Source organism: Falco cherrug, chromosome 15, assembly GCF_023634085.1.
Source record: "Falco cherrug isolate bFalChe1 chromosome 15, bFalChe1.pri, whole genome shotgun sequence".
NCBI classification, from domain to species: Eukaryota; Metazoa; Chordata; class Aves; order Falconiformes; family Falconidae; genus Falco; species Falco cherrug.
This window is the reverse complement of record NC_073711.1, coordinates 16,419,100-16,437,032: the sequence shown is the minus strand read 5'-3', so window position 1 is coordinate 16,437,032 and position 17,933 is coordinate 16,419,100.

The following is a 17,933-nucleotide window of genomic DNA, read 5'->3' as shown; positions in this document are numbered from 1 at the left end:
TCACCACCAACAAAACCTTTCTTTCCTGAAACCCCTTGCGTAGCTCCTCCAGCAACAGGTAGGAGTCAGCCCTACAACTGGTGGCTTCATGGTGGGTTCCTGAGGTGACCTCCACACTGGGAAGTCCTGCACATGGCACGTTTGCTTTGCAGCCTTGTGCTGCCAGGACCCTGACCTGCCATTTAGCACCCAGTTTTCACAGAAGCATCATCAAGTGAGTTTATCAAGTCATCCCTTGCCTGTTGAGTGCCCCAGCTTTTTGTGAGCACAATTCTCCCTGGCAGAGAGGTCCTGGGACTTCTCCTGGCTGGCTATGGTATGGAGGTTAAACTAAGTCTCAATAACTTGAATTTGCAGCGTTAAAATGGTGGAACCAGCCAGTTATTACAGGCAGGAAGATGTGCACAGCTTGGGTTTGTCCTGGTTTTGGCTAGGATGGAATTGCCCGCTGGGGTTAAACCACAACAGGGTTATATTTCCATATCTTAATATTCAGAATGAACAGTGTTAACGTAGTATTCAGAAAGTCTAGCAAGGAGTGGGTCCTTAGTGGTTAGAGCCTATGTGAATATAGTATCTGGATAAAATATCAGAATAACTTTCCCTGATTCCTTTTAATTTTCTATTTACATGTGAAGTAATATACTTGTAAATATGATTCTTTACATTTGGAATAATTATATTAATTCTAGACAGCCATTGGGGTGGGGTTACTTATGGCTGGCAGCTCTGAAGTCATTGCAACACCGCTACAGGCTGAGCCTTTTGCAGTCCAGCTACATCACTGTAAACAGTACTTTTCCTGGAACAGTTGTCTTGGCTTCTGCATTGTCAAAAAACATCAGAAGTGGGATAGGAACAAGCTTTCAAAGCATAAAGATCATTCCAGCTACAAATGTTCAGCAACCATGAGATAAATACATGAATGAAATATCATTTGGTACCTAGGGCTGTATTTCCAGGAAATTACCATGTACCATGGTTTGCAATTAAGCATTTGGCCAGCTTCTTGGACAAACCCTTACCTCTAGATTTACTAACCCACGGTACCATTCACAGGCTTCATTCAAGAACAGACTTACATGATCTGAACTTTAATGAGTGAGGTTGAAACTGTCACCAAAAGAACATGAGATTTTGTTATTATGGACTGGAAATGACATAGGAAGAGAAAAACCTGGGTGTAGTCACTGAATAAAGGATGCTTAAAAGACAGCAGTGTAATTTCAGCACATCAAGCATAGTCGTCTAATCATCCCACCACATGCAGGGTGGCAAAGCTCCCCCTGAAAAGCCTTACAGCCCTCCAACCCTCCTCTGCCAGGCTCTGTTATTTTCCTGAGCCCCGCAGCAGTGTGTAGGTGCGTGATGCACCTTTATTATCATTTGTGCCAGCTCCAAAGCTAGCTGTAGTCAAAGAGTAGGTCTGTATGGCTTTCATGAGGCCTTCTGGCTCCTGCCCACCTCCCAGGTCAGAAAAGCCTAAATCCAGTCAAAGCCAAGTTCACTGATGCCAAACAAACCACAGACTCCCACACGGGCCCCCACACAGACCCACCAGCCAGTGGTCCACCACGGGGTGACCTCTGTTCACATCTTCTGGCTGCCTCAGCATGAGAAGTCAAGCATGGATTAGACCCAGCCCAACTGTTAAAGGGAAGGGAATAATTCACTGGCTCAGCTCTGCCCAGCTGAGCGAGCCTGACTCTGCCTTCATGCGAGACAACCCCTGCAAACCGAGGGATGGTATTTTTATGGAAGTGCCTTAAGGAACAGAAGGTTTTCTCAATCCTGTTATTAATAAAGGGGAAAAAAAACCTCTCCAAAACATACAGTACTCATCTGATATGGCGATAAAATCCAGAAAACTATGAGTTCAATTAAAGCAATGTAAACTCAGAAGCTTATGAGCTTCTGGTGAGAGCGTTAGCCTGGTAAATACAGACAGCATCCAGGCATAGAATCTCTTTTGAAAGCGAGATTTTAATAAGGCTCAAATCTTCAATTAGGCTGAAAATTGAGGAAGACTGAGAAAGGCAAGAAATGTCTGAAAGCAGTCTAGTCTGCAGAGTAACCAGACGTTGCCACACAGGAGGAGAAGGGGCTTCTCAGCCCCTGGAAGGGGACAGGTCACACCACATCCACAGCATTTGTTTCCAGCATCCTCCATGCTGTTATTTTTAGATGGCTTCATTGCTGCAGTATCTCAGCATGCCCAGGGTGTTTTTTAACCAGAAACACCACCACACACATTCTCCCCCCACCCCTGGTTTGGGGAACCAAGGGGTGGGTTTCTCGGTGTGCACTGACCTGCCCCCTATCCTTGCTGCTGCCTTGCTCGGGGGGCACAGGGCAGAGAGCCTGCGTGGAGAGCAGACAGATGACCTCACTGCAGGAAAGCTAGGTCAAAGATGTCAGGGTTGTATTTAGCTGTGAAACCCTCAAGGCATCTGAAGAGACTTTTAACTCTTGATTAATCTCCTGGTGATGCTAGATTTAAACAGTTTTCTGCAGCTCTTCCTGAAGCAAAATCCCCATTACTGGCAACAGGAACGGCCAGTTAGAGACGTCTGAAGTTAAGAGGAGTTTTCAAGCTACAGCAGAGTTTGAAGCCTAAACTCTTTTTCTTGCAATGAAAAGCAGGGAAAACATTTCCTGAGAGAGGACTCCAGGCTCACATTGCATAAAACCCCAAGAGCCTTTCCCATCTTGGACTCTGACTGCTCTCCTGCAACACCAATGCAAAAAAAAAAAAAAAAAACAAAAAAAAAAAACACAACAAAAACCAAAACAAAAAACCTAACCCAAAGGAGTGAAAGAAAGCAAGAGTGTGAATAATCCTATACAGTCGGTTCAACCCACCCCACAAACATTTTGGTTCACCAAAAAAAGCACAAGATGAAGTAGAACAGGCATTAAACAACGGATTCACTTTGCTGGCAGGGTTTTAACAGAAAGGTATACCGTAAAGACAGAAAGCCATGTCCTATTTGCAGAACACAGTTAGCTGAAAGGTGGTTATTTTCCTTGGTTCTGTTCTTTATCTTCCCCTGAGGCAATCAATACATATTCTGAAAAACAGTTTTATTCCCTTGCACAAATATCTATGTGTGAGCATATACTCACGGTACTCCATTTTCCTGCAAAATATAAATGCTGAACAATTATGATCTATTTTTAACTAATCATCCAGGCATATGTCTAACACAGATACAGCTACATCCATCTATACATCTCTTTTTATAAACGGCAAGGCAGACTCTGTCTTAATCTAGGAATCCGAACAGATACATTTTAAAATAAAACCTGCAAGACCCTATTTTTATTCCCCAGGGTTTCTTGCACAGCATCTTAGTACCCTAAGTGGATTTCAAATATGGGACAGGATTTTCCTATCTCCCACTCTTTTTACTATAAAAAAGCTACTGGTAGAGCCCCAGTCTGCACAGGTTTTAAAGGCAGCCGGTTTCCTGGTGCACCATCTGTACCTGAAGTCATCCTGCTTCTGCCATTGCTGATTGCCAGTAAGACACATGTGAACAAAGCTGTAGGAAAGAGGCTTTCACTGACTCTAACAGTAAGTGATAATAACCACAACTTCTCTGTGACTCCTTTTCTCTGACTTCTTCGTCACACTGCGGTCACATCTGCAACTGTCTGCAAGGAGGGGTCTCAGAGCCCACCAAGGATCTCTGTGATGCCTCAGTTTGGGAATGCCTGCCCAAGGTCTAGCTCATGATGCACCATTTCTCCATGGCATTGTTGCCCAGGGAGACATCAAACACTGCTGGAGAAAGGGACACCCTGGTGCTGCAGTCAGACAGACCTCAGCAAACACAGTATTTGCTGCAACGACTCTTTTTACTACCTGCAATCATCTAATCTAGCCTGTAGCCCATTAGTGGTGGTGGTCAGTAAGGATGCTGATCCATTAGCACTGTCGGCAATGCAATCCTAAGGCTTTCGGCCAGTCAGTGCAGTGGGACAGGGAAACCTACAAAACAACTGCTGCTTGAGTTGCCTTGACCACTCCAACCCTGTGACCATAACCATGCTGTGTAGAAAACAGTGCGTACTTACACAGCATGAAGGGATCAGCTTTAATCTGTGAGTTAAAGCATGAGGGTACCAGCCATTGCCCGAGCTAGACAGAGTAATGGTTTTCTAAGTGGGAACTGAAAAAAATGCTAGTTTCTTAATCCAGGGTGAGAGATGGATGAAAAAAGAAGGCATTTCACTCATTATATAGACACATCCATTTCTTCATACTCAGACAGGACTCCTCTAGTTTTGTTCTAGACCTAATTAGATTTTAAATGAGATTCCAGCACCTATAATAGCTTATTCTGATTGTTCTTTTTATATCATACAGGCTCTGAATATTCATTGTGTTCATATGATTAAGTACCAAATCAATAGATATGACTAGTGGACCTGTTAGAATTTATGTTTTGCCTTATAAATACAAAGAATGAAGTCATATCTGATGTACAGTTCAGCCTCCCTCTTTGAAGAGCTGCTGTGACTGACATGGCTGGTGATCACAATGAAAATGGGGGAGAATGAGTAATTTAATGAAATTTCTCCATTTAGGACTAAAGTAACCAAAAGGGAGTGTTACAATATGGGATGAGTTTCCAATGTTTTATCACGGAAAAAGAACAACGTGACTTGAAACAAATGCAAAGGGTCCCTGCTCCTAAAGCAGTAAATTCTGGAATCTGTCCCATGGCAATGGGCACCTGGGTAGCAGGAAGGAGAGGACCACAGCCGTTAGCCTGATACAGCCCCGAGCAAAAAGTGCTTATGAAATACAAGTCAATAGAGAAAAGATAAAAGAGGTATTTTTCCAAACGCAAATCACATGTCCTCACCTATGTAAGGCAAAGAAAAACTCGCAATGTCTTCCTAGAGAAAAAGTCTGCCAATTCAGCAGGACGAAAGAAGGAACCTGTGGTGATATTCCTATTCAAGCTCACTGCAACGACAAGAATCTTTCATTCCTCCATCTCACATGACAGTCACTGCCTCTGACTCATGATGCAGACCTTTCCCACCAGAAAATTAAGCAACCCTCTGTGAGCCAGTGCCACTCACTGGTCCTTGCCTGGCCTGCAGGTCTTCATCGCTGGTGTCGCTGCATTTCTCCATCACCAAAACCACAGCACTAGAAGACGAAACACACTTGACCGAAACATTTTTAACCTTACACCAGGATGAATCTTCCTGAAGCCATGAGACACGCTGCTGGCAGCTGAGCTTGCTGGGAGCAGCCATTGTGTGTGTACATCATTAATGAAGGAGCAGCAGCTCCTTGGCATGTTGGGTTTACAGTCAGGGATTTTGTTCCCAATTTCAATAACCTGAAAGGCAGAAATTCCAAACCATGGCCAAATGATTTGGACATGAAAAGAAGTTCAGAGTGTACCAACACCACTGAGGAGGCACCAGGCAAGCTGTGCATGGATGGTGCTTGTGCACCGTGAAGGACAGTGCCAAGTGGAGGCATCAGCCAGTGCAGGCGGTGCATGGCTGGGAATTGCATGGCCTCCAGGCAGCAGGGTACCAAAGTGGTCCTGCTTGGACTTAAAAAACTCTTCAGTGTCCCTGCTACATGACCCACAAGTGATCTGCAGCATCCATATTATCACCAGCCCCCTCCTTCACAGATGATCCAGATCCTCCCTGGTCAGGAAATAGTGCCTGAGCTAATAAGGCTGGCTTGTGGCAGAGTTAATTAGCTCGGATTTAACACTGCTGGCTTTGTTGCCTCCAGCTTCCAATCCAGTCATTTGAATTAAACTTTAGATGTCCACTTGCAGTTCAGAAACAAAATGTCAATAATGATAATTATTGCTGAAATTACTGCTCTTGTTCAAAGTCAGGTGGTGTTAACTGAAGGACTACACCAAAGCAACAATGGCAAATTTTCTGTTAACTCTGGAGAAGGGGCATGGGGCAAGAAGGAAATACCAGTGTTATGTCCACAGTAATCTAGACCTGACTTAATCGCCCTGGGTTGTTTTTTAGTACACATTTTCCTTGTCCACAGACTATGGCTACAACTTCTGCCATCTCCACTACTACCGTGGCTTCAGCAGTGGGAGACCTTTATTTTTCACCGAGTTGGGATCTTAGATTTCACCTGACAATTTTTTTGCCTATTTTCCTTTGACTAAAATATTGTCAGTTTTGTTTTCAAATACAGTTGGAAGCTTTGGCTTCCACTTGGAGTGGTCGAAAATGTTTTCATTTCTTTTATTACTGTTGAACAGAGAGAAAGTGCTTTCCAATACTTTCGAGAAAGAAATTGCCTCATGTTTGCACAATACGCTGCAGAACCTGGACCTGATCTACAAATCAGATCATTATAGCGTGACTCACCACACAGGAATAAATGTACTTTAAAGTGGTTTGATTGGGGAAATCAGATTAACATAAGCAGTCTGGATTTTTGTTGAACGCCAAAGGACATTCAAGCAGCAAGGGAAGCAGGGCATAGGGAATCTTGTCAAACTCACGCTTCAAATCACCTGCAGAAAGTTAGCCAAAGTATTATTGCAAACCTGTGGAGAGACTTTATGTAGCCTAAAATGAGATAGGCACCCCAGAGGAAAAGGTCTGGAATATCCGTTATCACTGCACCGACGCTGGTCACCACTAAATACTGTGAGTCAGCTCCCAGGAGTGCCCTATGTCTTGCATTGCTCGACAGGCACAACCTGTGCTGTATCCAGTGCTTGGGTTTCCAATCCTTCCTTCTATAAGGGGGATAGAGGGACGTGTTGTCCCTGATTTCAGCAATTTCTCCTGTTCAAAAGTCAAGAGGATGCTAGAAGTCCCATTATTCCTTGGGAAGCTGCCACACATGCAAAGCAATACCCTGAGCAGGCTGCAAGATCCACCAGAAGTAGTAGCAAACTAGTCTCACCCTGTGATCCTGGTAGTATCATGTGCAGAATTAAGCAGCTTGCTTTAAAATCAAGAGCAGAAGTTACTAACAAGCTACCAATGAGTCATGCATACCTATAGTGGAGTTTATTAACTAAGCTTATGGGGCTGCCTGCCTTATTTAAAACCACTAAGACATCTATACATGCTTTTAAAAAAATCTCCTTCAAGCACCATGGCCAAGTTCCCTGTAACACCTCATGCCCACGCAGGGAGGTCTGTTTGCTGGGTCTCCAGCTGGTCGGCAGCACGTTCCCCTGCAGCTCCCCCACTCGCATATAATATCATAAAGCCCAGATAACTAAAACTCTGCCTTAAAATTGGTTCATCTCTCCCCTTTCCACAGCCCTTAATAGCCACTGCAGAATTACTAAGATAGGGGGAAAAAAGGATTTCTCTCACAAGGCAGTGATATAAGGCAAGTATACAACAGGTTTTCATAGAAAGCGAGGACCAAATTGGATTCTGTTTAGTAACTGAAGGAGGCGTAATTCTCTGAAACACCAAAATCCCAGGTTTTCTGTGGGGAAGTAACACCTTCCAAAGGGCACAACCAGGACAGCCCAAACAATGCAGTTAGTCCTGCAGCGTCTCAAATACCACATTAAGCCAGGGATTCCCAAATATACTCCACTCCTACACTGCTGCTATCTGCAGTAGCAACAGCCTCGCACATGGACCAGCATCCTCCCCAACTGTGCTGTGGCACGCGTATCGCTGCCAAAAGAGGCAGCCCACATTTAAGCAGTAACACCAGCAGTGTCACTGGCATCAGGACCCAGATGCATGCTCACCACCCATTGCACCAGAGCCTGTCTGGGACTCAATTTTCCCCAGGGGACAGAAAGGTGAAGAGAAAATTTGCACGTCCTTAATGCCCAGTGTCTTGTTGGCTTAGTTACTCCCTGGGGTGCAACTCTCTGTCATTGCAGTGTAATACAACATGACACCTCTAGCTCCGGGTGCTCCATGACGTTACTGCTCTCTGCAAAAACCATAGGAAATGTTCTTGTCCTGGAAAAAGCCTAGGGGATCAGTCTGGCTCCTGGCCCTAGACCTGACTATTGTGTCTGGAAGTTGTTCTTCCCCTTCATTTTGCAGCCCTCCGTTCCTATAATTTTTGGTTTTTTCCATGAATCCCATATGGGCTTTCACAGCACGTGCAATCCTGCTGTCTCCTCTGTCAGCCCAGTTCCATGTCTGGACTGTTCCTCAAATGCACTGCCTCTTCCAAATGGAGTTTTGATTAATCTGGGATTGAGCAACCCTGGCCATCTGCTGCTGTCAGAAGAGGGATGAGGCACCGCACCGTAAGTGATCATTTCTGCGGTGCCCCCTAAGGAAAGATGAGGGGCCAAACTGCGCAGTCCTTGCTCTGACTTGCCCTACAGGTTTCACCCCTCCATCTGGACGCTTTTCACAATTTCAGTATTTCTGCTAAATGTCTAGTTCAACCAATTAGTGCAGAATGTGGGGTCTGCTCTGTTTTCTATGTTCCAATACAATAGAAGAGATTTGCTTTTATTGATGGATCTGTCACCCCAGGCAGGATAGTAATTATGTTAAAAATCCTGTTCCAACTCCCACTGATGCGTCTATTTCTGGAAGATGCTTAGTCTTGTTGTTTAATTTCCTGTCTCCAGATAAGTTAAGAGTGTGAAATTATAACTACACAAGCTACTTTTGTCTAGAGATCTACACTCTGCCTCTCTTTAGCTGGTGAAAATCAGTGCAATTTCATTTTCTCCTCAGTTTGTAGCCCCTGAGAATCTGGCCTCTTAATACTGTGTTAAATTATACTTTCATCAGCTATTAACTTTCACGCCATATTCAGGTTGCTCCTCCTGTTAAACACCTTGGAGATGCTGATCCAGCTGGAATTCTGTGAATCGCCTCTTCTACAAGGAATGAAAATGGGAAATCACCTGGAGGAAGATCATGCAAGGAGAGGGTGAGGGGTGCAGAAGGAGAGGGGGAGAGGTGACAACATCGTTGGAACAAACAAATGAACCAACCAACAAGAAGACAAAGGGCCCTGCTAGCTACCCTAAGAAGAATTAAGCAAGAGTGACTGAGGTGGCTTAATTTGCCTTCAGAGTTCTGTGGTCCCGAATTAAATTCAACATGGTCTGGTTATCACTTGGAGCAATGAGACTATTAAATACATCAAGCTGTGGGGCGATAGGAAGAGCTTATGCACTTGGGCCTTTGTGGGTGAAAGAATTTCCTTTTAAGTCTGGCAGGGTTTTCTAATTACAGTTTCAGAGCCCGTCGCCTGTATGTTTTGGGAAATTAGCACTTTAAGGCAGGAGTCTGTATTCCCAGACAAGGCAGAATTTGTTTCCAGTAACTCTGATGTTTGCCAGGTTTAACTTTAATGACTTTAGGTCTTGCACAGGGAAAACCTTCCCATCATTAACAGTGTGCTAATTACAAATGGGGTGTCTCAAGTGGTGTTCGCCTCTATTGTTATATTTCACTGATTATTTTCCTGAAAAGCTGCAGACCTGCCTCATGTTCCCAGCTCTGCTATTGAACCACAGAGTCCTCACCTAAAGGATGGATATCTGAAGATACCCATAGCGTATCTTTAGATCGTGGCATCTTTGGGGTAAGCAGCTCCACCTCTGGGGGTTTGCCAGTCTCACTCTAGGCTGAAGCCCGTGCCGTGGGCACAGCGTTAGTGTGTTCTGCCTATTATACACTGCCCATCTACTCTCTCTCCCCCCAGACATCACTTCTTCTTTTCCTATATATTCCAAAATCCTAAATATTCATGCTAGAAACAGAGCAAAAATGGTGTAGCTGGAGCAAGTAGGAACTTCAGGACAAGCAGGGAATCACTGCCAGGATCCTCAAAAAGTAACCCAAGAGCCTGCATGAGTTTTGTGCAGGTGCTGTTATGCTATCGCTCACATCCTAGCATGACATCCAGGAGCCAAGATTATCCCTCTGCAAAGACTAGTCTGCAGAAGCAAGCTCCAGTCTCACCAGCATGCCAGCATGGCCAGGGTGCGGCACCAGGGCTTTGGGATCACCTACTTTGCTCAGGATCCCTTGGAAGTCAACGGCGATAAATGTGTGGGCCAAATGGCCCTCCAGAAGAGCTGATCTATTCCTGCAGACTACCAAGGCAACGGGATTTTTAGCTAAAGTTGGATGCATTTGCCCAACACATCCTTGCTGGAGCAGAGTGACTTTTGAACTCAGGTTTGTTCTTGACCTGCATGTGAGCGTAAAGAGTGCAGTGGCAGAAAGCACATTGCCCAGCAAGAGCAACAGCTCCCAAACCACTGCTTTATCTGGTTTGACCTTTGCTTCATGGGAATCTTCTTTAGGGGCTGCAGAACAGACTTGCTGGTGAGCCGTGCCCAGAAATAGCACACTTATCTCAGCAGGGCTGCTCTCACCTTCTTCTGGAGGTGAGCCATGGGGCCAGCACAGCCTCTCTCTTTTGACAGGCAAGTTTTCTTATCAAAATAGTGTTTTGCCCTAAGACGTTCCAGAAATTTCACTTCAATTTGATTGAGATATGGCACTTTCTCATTTTCGAATGTGAAAAGTTTGATGGGCGTTTTGTGATGGTGCCTCTTCAGCTGAGCTGTGCTGTAGAGGAAAAATAAATAAACCCCATCTACAAAAAAACCATGCTGCACTCACTTCCCTCCTAGGACAGGTTTTCAGCAAGCAGGTAAGCGCAGAGTGGACAGAGTTCAGCACATGCTGCGGGTGACAGCTGCTCCCTTGGTCGACCTTTGTTTACACATTTGCAGCCCTGCTCTTGGGTTAAATCACCATGTTTCCTTTGCTTCCCTGAGTAAAGGGAGATAAGAGCACTGTTTCTCTCATTTTCCTTATCTCATGAATGTCCTCTTCGCTTTACTGAACAGCCTCTCTCTCTCTCAGCTGGCTTTGGCACGCTGAGGGTGGTGGCAGAGGGGCAAGGGGAAGGCAAACGTGTTTGCAAAGCAGAGGGGCTGGTCACTGCCTTCCCACTGAACTCCTGTATGTATTTTTCCCAGTTATGGAAAATAGATATTTTTTTTCTGCTCTCAGTGGTTATCACTAGGTTTCAAAAATTGAGAAATTTGCTCAATTGGTAGATTTGTATCTGCACTGGGGTTACAAATTGAATCCCTGTTTCATGAACCACACTTTACTACACAAGCAGCAATACACTAACTGTACTGTGAAAATGCTTTCCTCTGACATGTGAAATTAATTTATTTATTGGTAGAAATCAAAACAAACCACTTTGAAGTGGAAATATTATTGCGCCCTTTAGATTTTACTTTGATGAAGCCTACAATACCATTCCTGTTAACCATCTGTTTAAATCTTAATTAAATGGTGTTTCCATATGAAAAACAATCACATCATCCTCTATAATACAAGGTTCTGTAATTGTTCCAAAACAGAAGTACCAAGCTTTAAAAATTATGTCTCCTCTATCTACAGGATTTGTTGTAGGTTGTAAATTATTTTTAGTTTTGAGTCCTAGCAAGGAAGCACAAGTTGTAATGATTCTTCGTGTGTTTGTTATAAAAGATTTCCATGCCGTACAGAGATTTGCAAGCATGAATCGTCCTTTCTTCGATAAGTGGGTAATTTCAAATGATGATTTTTTTTATTTTTTTTTTTTTAGTTTAAGCTTTTCCCTAGTTTCCATCTAATGACAGAGCAGCTCTCTTCACCCCAGCACACTGGCATGCAGGACAGGTTATTAGAGAAAGACCCTGGAAGTTTACACCCAGCATGACAATGACTATCTCCAGTCCTCTTATTTCATCTGCTTAAGCAGCTCCCTCCTGCAAGGAGTCGGATATTTAGGGATCTCTCCAGCAGAGGTATGGAGGAAGCATTCTGGCTAACTTAAGAAAGCCTTCAAATCTCTGCACCTGCAAGTAATTTGATTCTGAGAGCCCAGCCTTCTCCTTGGAAAGTACAGCACAGAAACCTGAAGGAAACCTCGAAGACAGGACTTACCGATTTAAACACTTCTGACTTCAGGTTTTGTCAGGTTTTCTAAAAGCACCCCCAGACAGAAAGGTTACGTTCTTATTCCATGGTATAAGAAACAACATATCATTACCCTACCCTTCATTTGTTTCCTGGAAATATCTTATGTCAGTGAGTCACCTCCTTGGAGCTCAATATAATCACATACATTTGCTGAATGCCCTTTTCCAAATAAGACTCAACTTTGTGCAATGACAAATTCAGTTAAGAAACTGAAAAATATGCTTTCCTCTATGCAAAAGAAAATTTTTCAAAGCAAAGCTGAAGTGTTATCTCCATTTGTCCTCTTCCTTCTCCAAGATTCCCATGTGAGGCTGACTTAAGAATTTCAGGTCAGACTTCGCTCTCACATACGCCCACCTAGAAATACTCCACTAACCACAGTCTTGGGATGCTTGCCTACAGAAAGCAACAGGGTTTGTGGAAAGGAAAAACTTTCTGAATTCTTGGTTTTGCAGGCACTGCTGTGACACTGCTCTGTGTGAGCTTGCGCCTGGGTTTCCCTGGGGAACAGGGAAGGAGGAAGGTAACGGAGAACAGAAATATCCTTCCCCACGTGAGGTGTATGTCCACCAAAACCCAGTGATGGAGAAGGCTACTTGCCCTGACCATGCTGATGCTGGAGTACTCTTGTCTGGCACGTGTTGTTGTCACCTTGCACCTCTGAGAACATTTGGTGAAGCTCTTAGGCTGCCATGACTTCCACATCTTACAGGGTCTCTCCCAGATTGGGACCCTGCCAATCTCACATCCCATCGGGCAGAAGAGAACTGCTGCGTCCCTGTGTGAAGCTGGGAAGCACAGGCAGCCCCTGCTTTGCAGAGAATGACTACCCTTGTTAGTCTTGAGACCATGCTGCTGACCCAAGAAGGCTACAGGCTTGGGAGGAAGCTGCTAGGACCCACCACAATTGCTGGCAAACCGTCTGAGTGTTTTCTGAAAGTTTTTTAGTCTATTTAATTAAATTTCTACATTTTGCTCATTTTTTTCACCAGAATACTTAAAGACCAATTCCCACCAGGACCCAGCTCATACTGCAGCTCCCCTGCAATGGGACATTTGTATGACAGAATCACTGCAGCAGCACTTTCTGTGAACGTTTCTGGGGGATCGGGGCCCCTCGTGCCCAAAAACACTGGCAGTCTGAACCAAGCAGACATCTGGCCCTTTCCAACAGTTCCATAAATGTCCACCCCCCGCAGCAGTGCTGCCCCTCTGGGTCACAGGCACCAGTCTCCTGTGGATGTCACCTGCTGTTCCTGACAAGGACACAAATCTCCAGCTCAGAAGGGCTTCTTTTGCTAACCAGAACCAATCCTACATCTGCGACATTTGTCTGGAGGATGCTGAGCTAATACCTCAAGCTACCTTTGCCAAGAATGTAGCTGGCAGGGAAATGTCACTAACAGCTGGTTTTGTGCTGCCTTCTTCAGCGCTAAAGGAATAAACAAGGTGAGAAGCCCTCTCCCTCTCGGGCACATGCAGATCTTCAGGCTCCACTGCAAGCTGCTATTTGGAGACCAGAAATCTCACAGTTGCATGAGAAGGGAGCAAAGCATGGGCAGATCTCCGATTTCATTACCATCAAAAATCCCTCTCTATCTGCACTGGATGCAATTCCACCCTCTATAAAGAATCATTAATAAGTGCTTACCCCCAAGCCAGATTGGAAATGGAGGTCAGGCGAAAGGGACTGTCCCAGTCCTTGAATGAGCCCTCTAGGATCATGCAAAATTGATTCTTGCTGATTTCTGTCCCAGTTATAGGCTGGGTCTAGCAGTGTGCGTCCCTAACTTTCCCAGTATTGGTCTGTGTAGAGTGGTACACAGACAAGCTTGGGGACAGCCGGAATGAGCTTTTGCTACATTAAGCTGTATTTTAAGATGGAAGTTTGCACCCAGCATGACAACGTGCATGCTAAATTTCTCACACCAACAAGTAGCTTTTTGATGAAAACTGGAACTTCTGACAACAGTGACAATATAATGCCATCTTAGTCACTTAAATTACACAGTGGCAGGCTCAGATTCTCACACTGAGAAAAGGAAAAATGATGATTTGGAGCATGCAATGAAAGCAACACTTTGCTTCTTGAAATGGATTAGTTTTGTTTGAGACTAAGCCAGTACTCAGAACTGCACGACATGGGCTAATGTAACTGGCAAAGTCCAGCTTACAACAAAAAAGTGGTCATCTAGGAACTCAGAATAACACTGTGACTGCTTTAAAGTACTTGCCTAAAAGCAACCGTTACCGTTCAGCTCTCAGCAAATACAGGTTTTTCTTGCTACATTACCCTTGAATCGGAGTTGGCTTCAGCCTTTATGCTCCTCTTCCATGCACATCAGCATGTTCAAGATGGCCTGGCACAAATTTCAAAGTGTCATGCATGAGCCAGGCTAAAGAAGGACACACACTCCACCAGGAGCTGGTTATACAGCCAGACAACCACAGCTTGCTCTCAGCTCTTCTGCTTGCAATACTGATATCTCAGCCTTGATGGTACATGGAATAAAATAAAAATAAAAATAAAAAAACCAAACAACAACAACAAAAAACAACAAAACCACAAAAAAACCCCCACACACAACAATATACTGGTGTCTACAGAAAGCCCTTCCCTCAAGGAATTGCTTAAGGATTCAAACCTGAAGGGCACTTTTAGGTCTAGGGGTAGTAGGAAAAAAACCTGGGTTTAGCACCATCGTTCATAAACTAGCCGTCATCCTCCAAACCACAGCATCCAGAAGCGACAGAGCCCCACCACAGGCGTGTCTGACTTCTGATACCTTTGGTGGGAAAGAGCAGGGCAGTGTGACAGCTTGAACACCTCAGTCCTGTGACACCCACAAGAGACTTGGCTCTCACTTCCCAAAATCAACGGCAGCTCCTCACCCCCTTGCCAGCTGCACGCTGCTCCAGGCACAACCCACACTCACAGTCCACAGGCGCCTCCCGTTTTGGGTAAGTTTGCTTTGGTTTTGCTGCAATAGCAACGGCTACTGCAGTTGCATTCAAGAGCAGCTCTTACGTCAGCAGAAGGCAAAGGGAAACCTTGGGATACCGCAGAGGGGACCTCCTCCTTGGGGATGTGCTAGTTATCACATTGCCATGACAACCGCTCCCGATGTGCCACTGTCCCCATGCAATGAATGGGAAATGTCATTGTGCCATGTCCAGGAACCTGCTTTCTGTGCACAGAGAGCGGGTGCTGCTTCGGCAGCCTTCACAGTCCTCACTGGGAGAAACCTTGGCTGGATCTATCAGTTCTGCAAAACTCTCATCACCAACGCAAACGCAAAGGGAGCATTAAAAGCATTTGGGGGATTCCTTCACCTCCTAAAACAGCTGCTACCTCAGGAGATGCTTGCCTTGGCAGCAGGTTTAGAGCAAACAAAAGGAAATTATGTTTGACAAAGCCTGTAATTAAATCATGGAACTTTCTGCTGCAGGATATTCTAACGGCCAAAAATATAAATAAGCTCATAGAGAGCTAGGGAAAATCATGGAGTGCATCTCCACTGTGCCACCACATACTGGTCTGCGGGCAAAGGCCACTCCAGGAATACTTCAGCCAAAAAAGCTGGCGGTTGGAGGCTGAGGAAAGGAAAACTGGAGAGGGAGCCCTCTAAAACCACCCTGCTCAGATGCTGTTTCCCAAGCATCATTACCAGCCATGCCAGAGGCAGGACGGGTGAGCAAGCAGTGCAGACCAGGCCAACCTTTGCATTTCTCTGCTCTGGCAGATCTGTGGTTCACAGGCAGATTTCATCATGCAGATTGCATGGTGTTACTAGCAAGGCGTGCAGATATCACCAGCAGCAGCACAGCGCAGCTGTGGGGGCTCCAAAAAGCTTGTTTGTACCCTCTGCTCCAGCTTCTCTTCCTGGGAGTGCAGTAAGCACAGCCACTCCAAGCACACCTCCTGCCCCTTCCCTCTCTCTCTGCCCCACAAATCTCCCTGAGGCACACATACTGTGTGCAGCACCCCAAAACCTGGGCTGCACAAGCCTCTGCTCCCCACCCAGGCCACCGTCCTGGCACCTACAATAGCTGAAAGCCAGTGAGAAGTTGGGATCCAACTGCCGAAGAAGCAGCTCAGAGACTTAACCATGTGGAGGTGCCACCAAGGTAACACTGGCAGGACATGCTTTGGGTCTTGGGGAAAAGAGACTGCAAAATGGGGACAAGAGAGAAGGAAAAAAATGTAGGTTTATAGACAAATTAATCCTTCTCATCCTTTAAAGAAAATCAGGTTAGTGACTTGCAACTGCCTTTGCCTCTAATAACTTTTATTTGTAGACTGACCCATCAAAGATGTTGATTTAAACGTGCAGTTTAGTTGTAATGAGGATTTAAAATGAAGATACTAAACAAGAAATTCTTATAATTGTAAAACTTTTTCCAGTCGGACTCAGAGACAACTAGCCTGAGGTTTACCTCATAGAAAAATTAGGCTACTTCAGGATTTACCAGCTGGGTTTAACGTAGTCTTTTCTGTTGTCACTACACACTGTGGTGACAGATGTGTGCAGATGCAATTCTAGCTGTGAGAAGGACTATTCAGTGCATAGCATGGCTCGTTCTTACCTTCCAAGCCAAAAAATTAAGGATTTGCCCCCACTGTTGCAAAACAGCATCTAAGGAAAGTCCCTTTTCTGTGCAGATGAATTACTTTCTATGAGGGCATGAACCCATACAGCAGCAGCACAGTTGAAGAAAAATGCTTGCAAGAAAATGACCTTCCCAACACTAAACTAGCACTGGAACAGATTTATTCTTGTTCAGGTAAGTCACCCTTAAAACTACTTCCAGGCCTCAGGAAGAACATTTCAATGGCAGTAAAAACTGGTCACACCAGCTACCTTTGAAAAAGTTTCCCTTGCTTTTAACTATAACCCAAAGCTCCTCCCTTGCTTCCCCAGGAGAATTAAAGCAGGGAAAGGTGACTTCTAATCTGATCATTGAAAAAAACAATTTCCCCACCACAAATGCAAACACACACCCTACTGAAACTAAAACTAATGAGACTAAGGAAAAAATTACCTCTTCTCAGCAGCTTCCTGAGTTACTCTGAGGTTGCCCAGATCCCTCTCTTAGCTCCTACACCTGCAAAGCTCCTTGATTACCCACATCATGCTTGGGGTGTTCAGGGATTCCTCATCCTTAGGAGCTGGTGTGGGACCTGCAATGGTGCCTGAATGCAACGGTGCCTGAATGCAACGGTGCCATGTTTTCCCACCGAGGCTGAGATCCCTCCTCTGATAGTCACTTGTTCTCCCACTTGTCTTTGCCGTACTATTTCTTGCCTTGCTACCTCTTTTCTTGATTTGTTCACATGTGAATCTGGTGCATACATATGTCCATAGCTGTCTCACACTGTAGCTTCCATATAGCTGCTAAAAGGAGTGTTTTAAATAAACACTGAATGTAGACTCAAAAGCCAGGAAGAAGATTTTTGACTGGAAGGGAAAAGCAAATTAACACATATTCACAAGGAAGCACTGGCAGACCGTCATCCCCAAGGGTGAGACTGGGCCTATTCCGACAGGCTGTTTTCTTTTCTTAAGGCAGACTTGGTCACTGCAGTGACAAAAGCCACCTGGAGCTGGTGCTAAAGTTATTTAAAGAAAAAAATAGAAGGAAAGAGCCACATGTGAGACCTCTTCATCACATACGCCACAGAGATAACGGACCAGTGGAAAAAGGGTCTCAGTGAAACAATTAGGCACTCAAAAAGGAAGCTTTTCTAGTATTTTTAATAGTGGTTTCTAAAAAGCAGAAAGCAACAGGGATGCTGATGGAGAGGCTGATACAAGCGCAGGAAGCCTGGCTCATAGCCAAGAAAGCGACTGAGTGCAGCTGCCTGTTACAACCCAGCTGCGTTTGCAGGCAGCCATGGCTGCTGCTGTCAAAGGGTTAAAAATCAGCAGCTCCAGCTAAAAGATAAGAAAAATACGTAA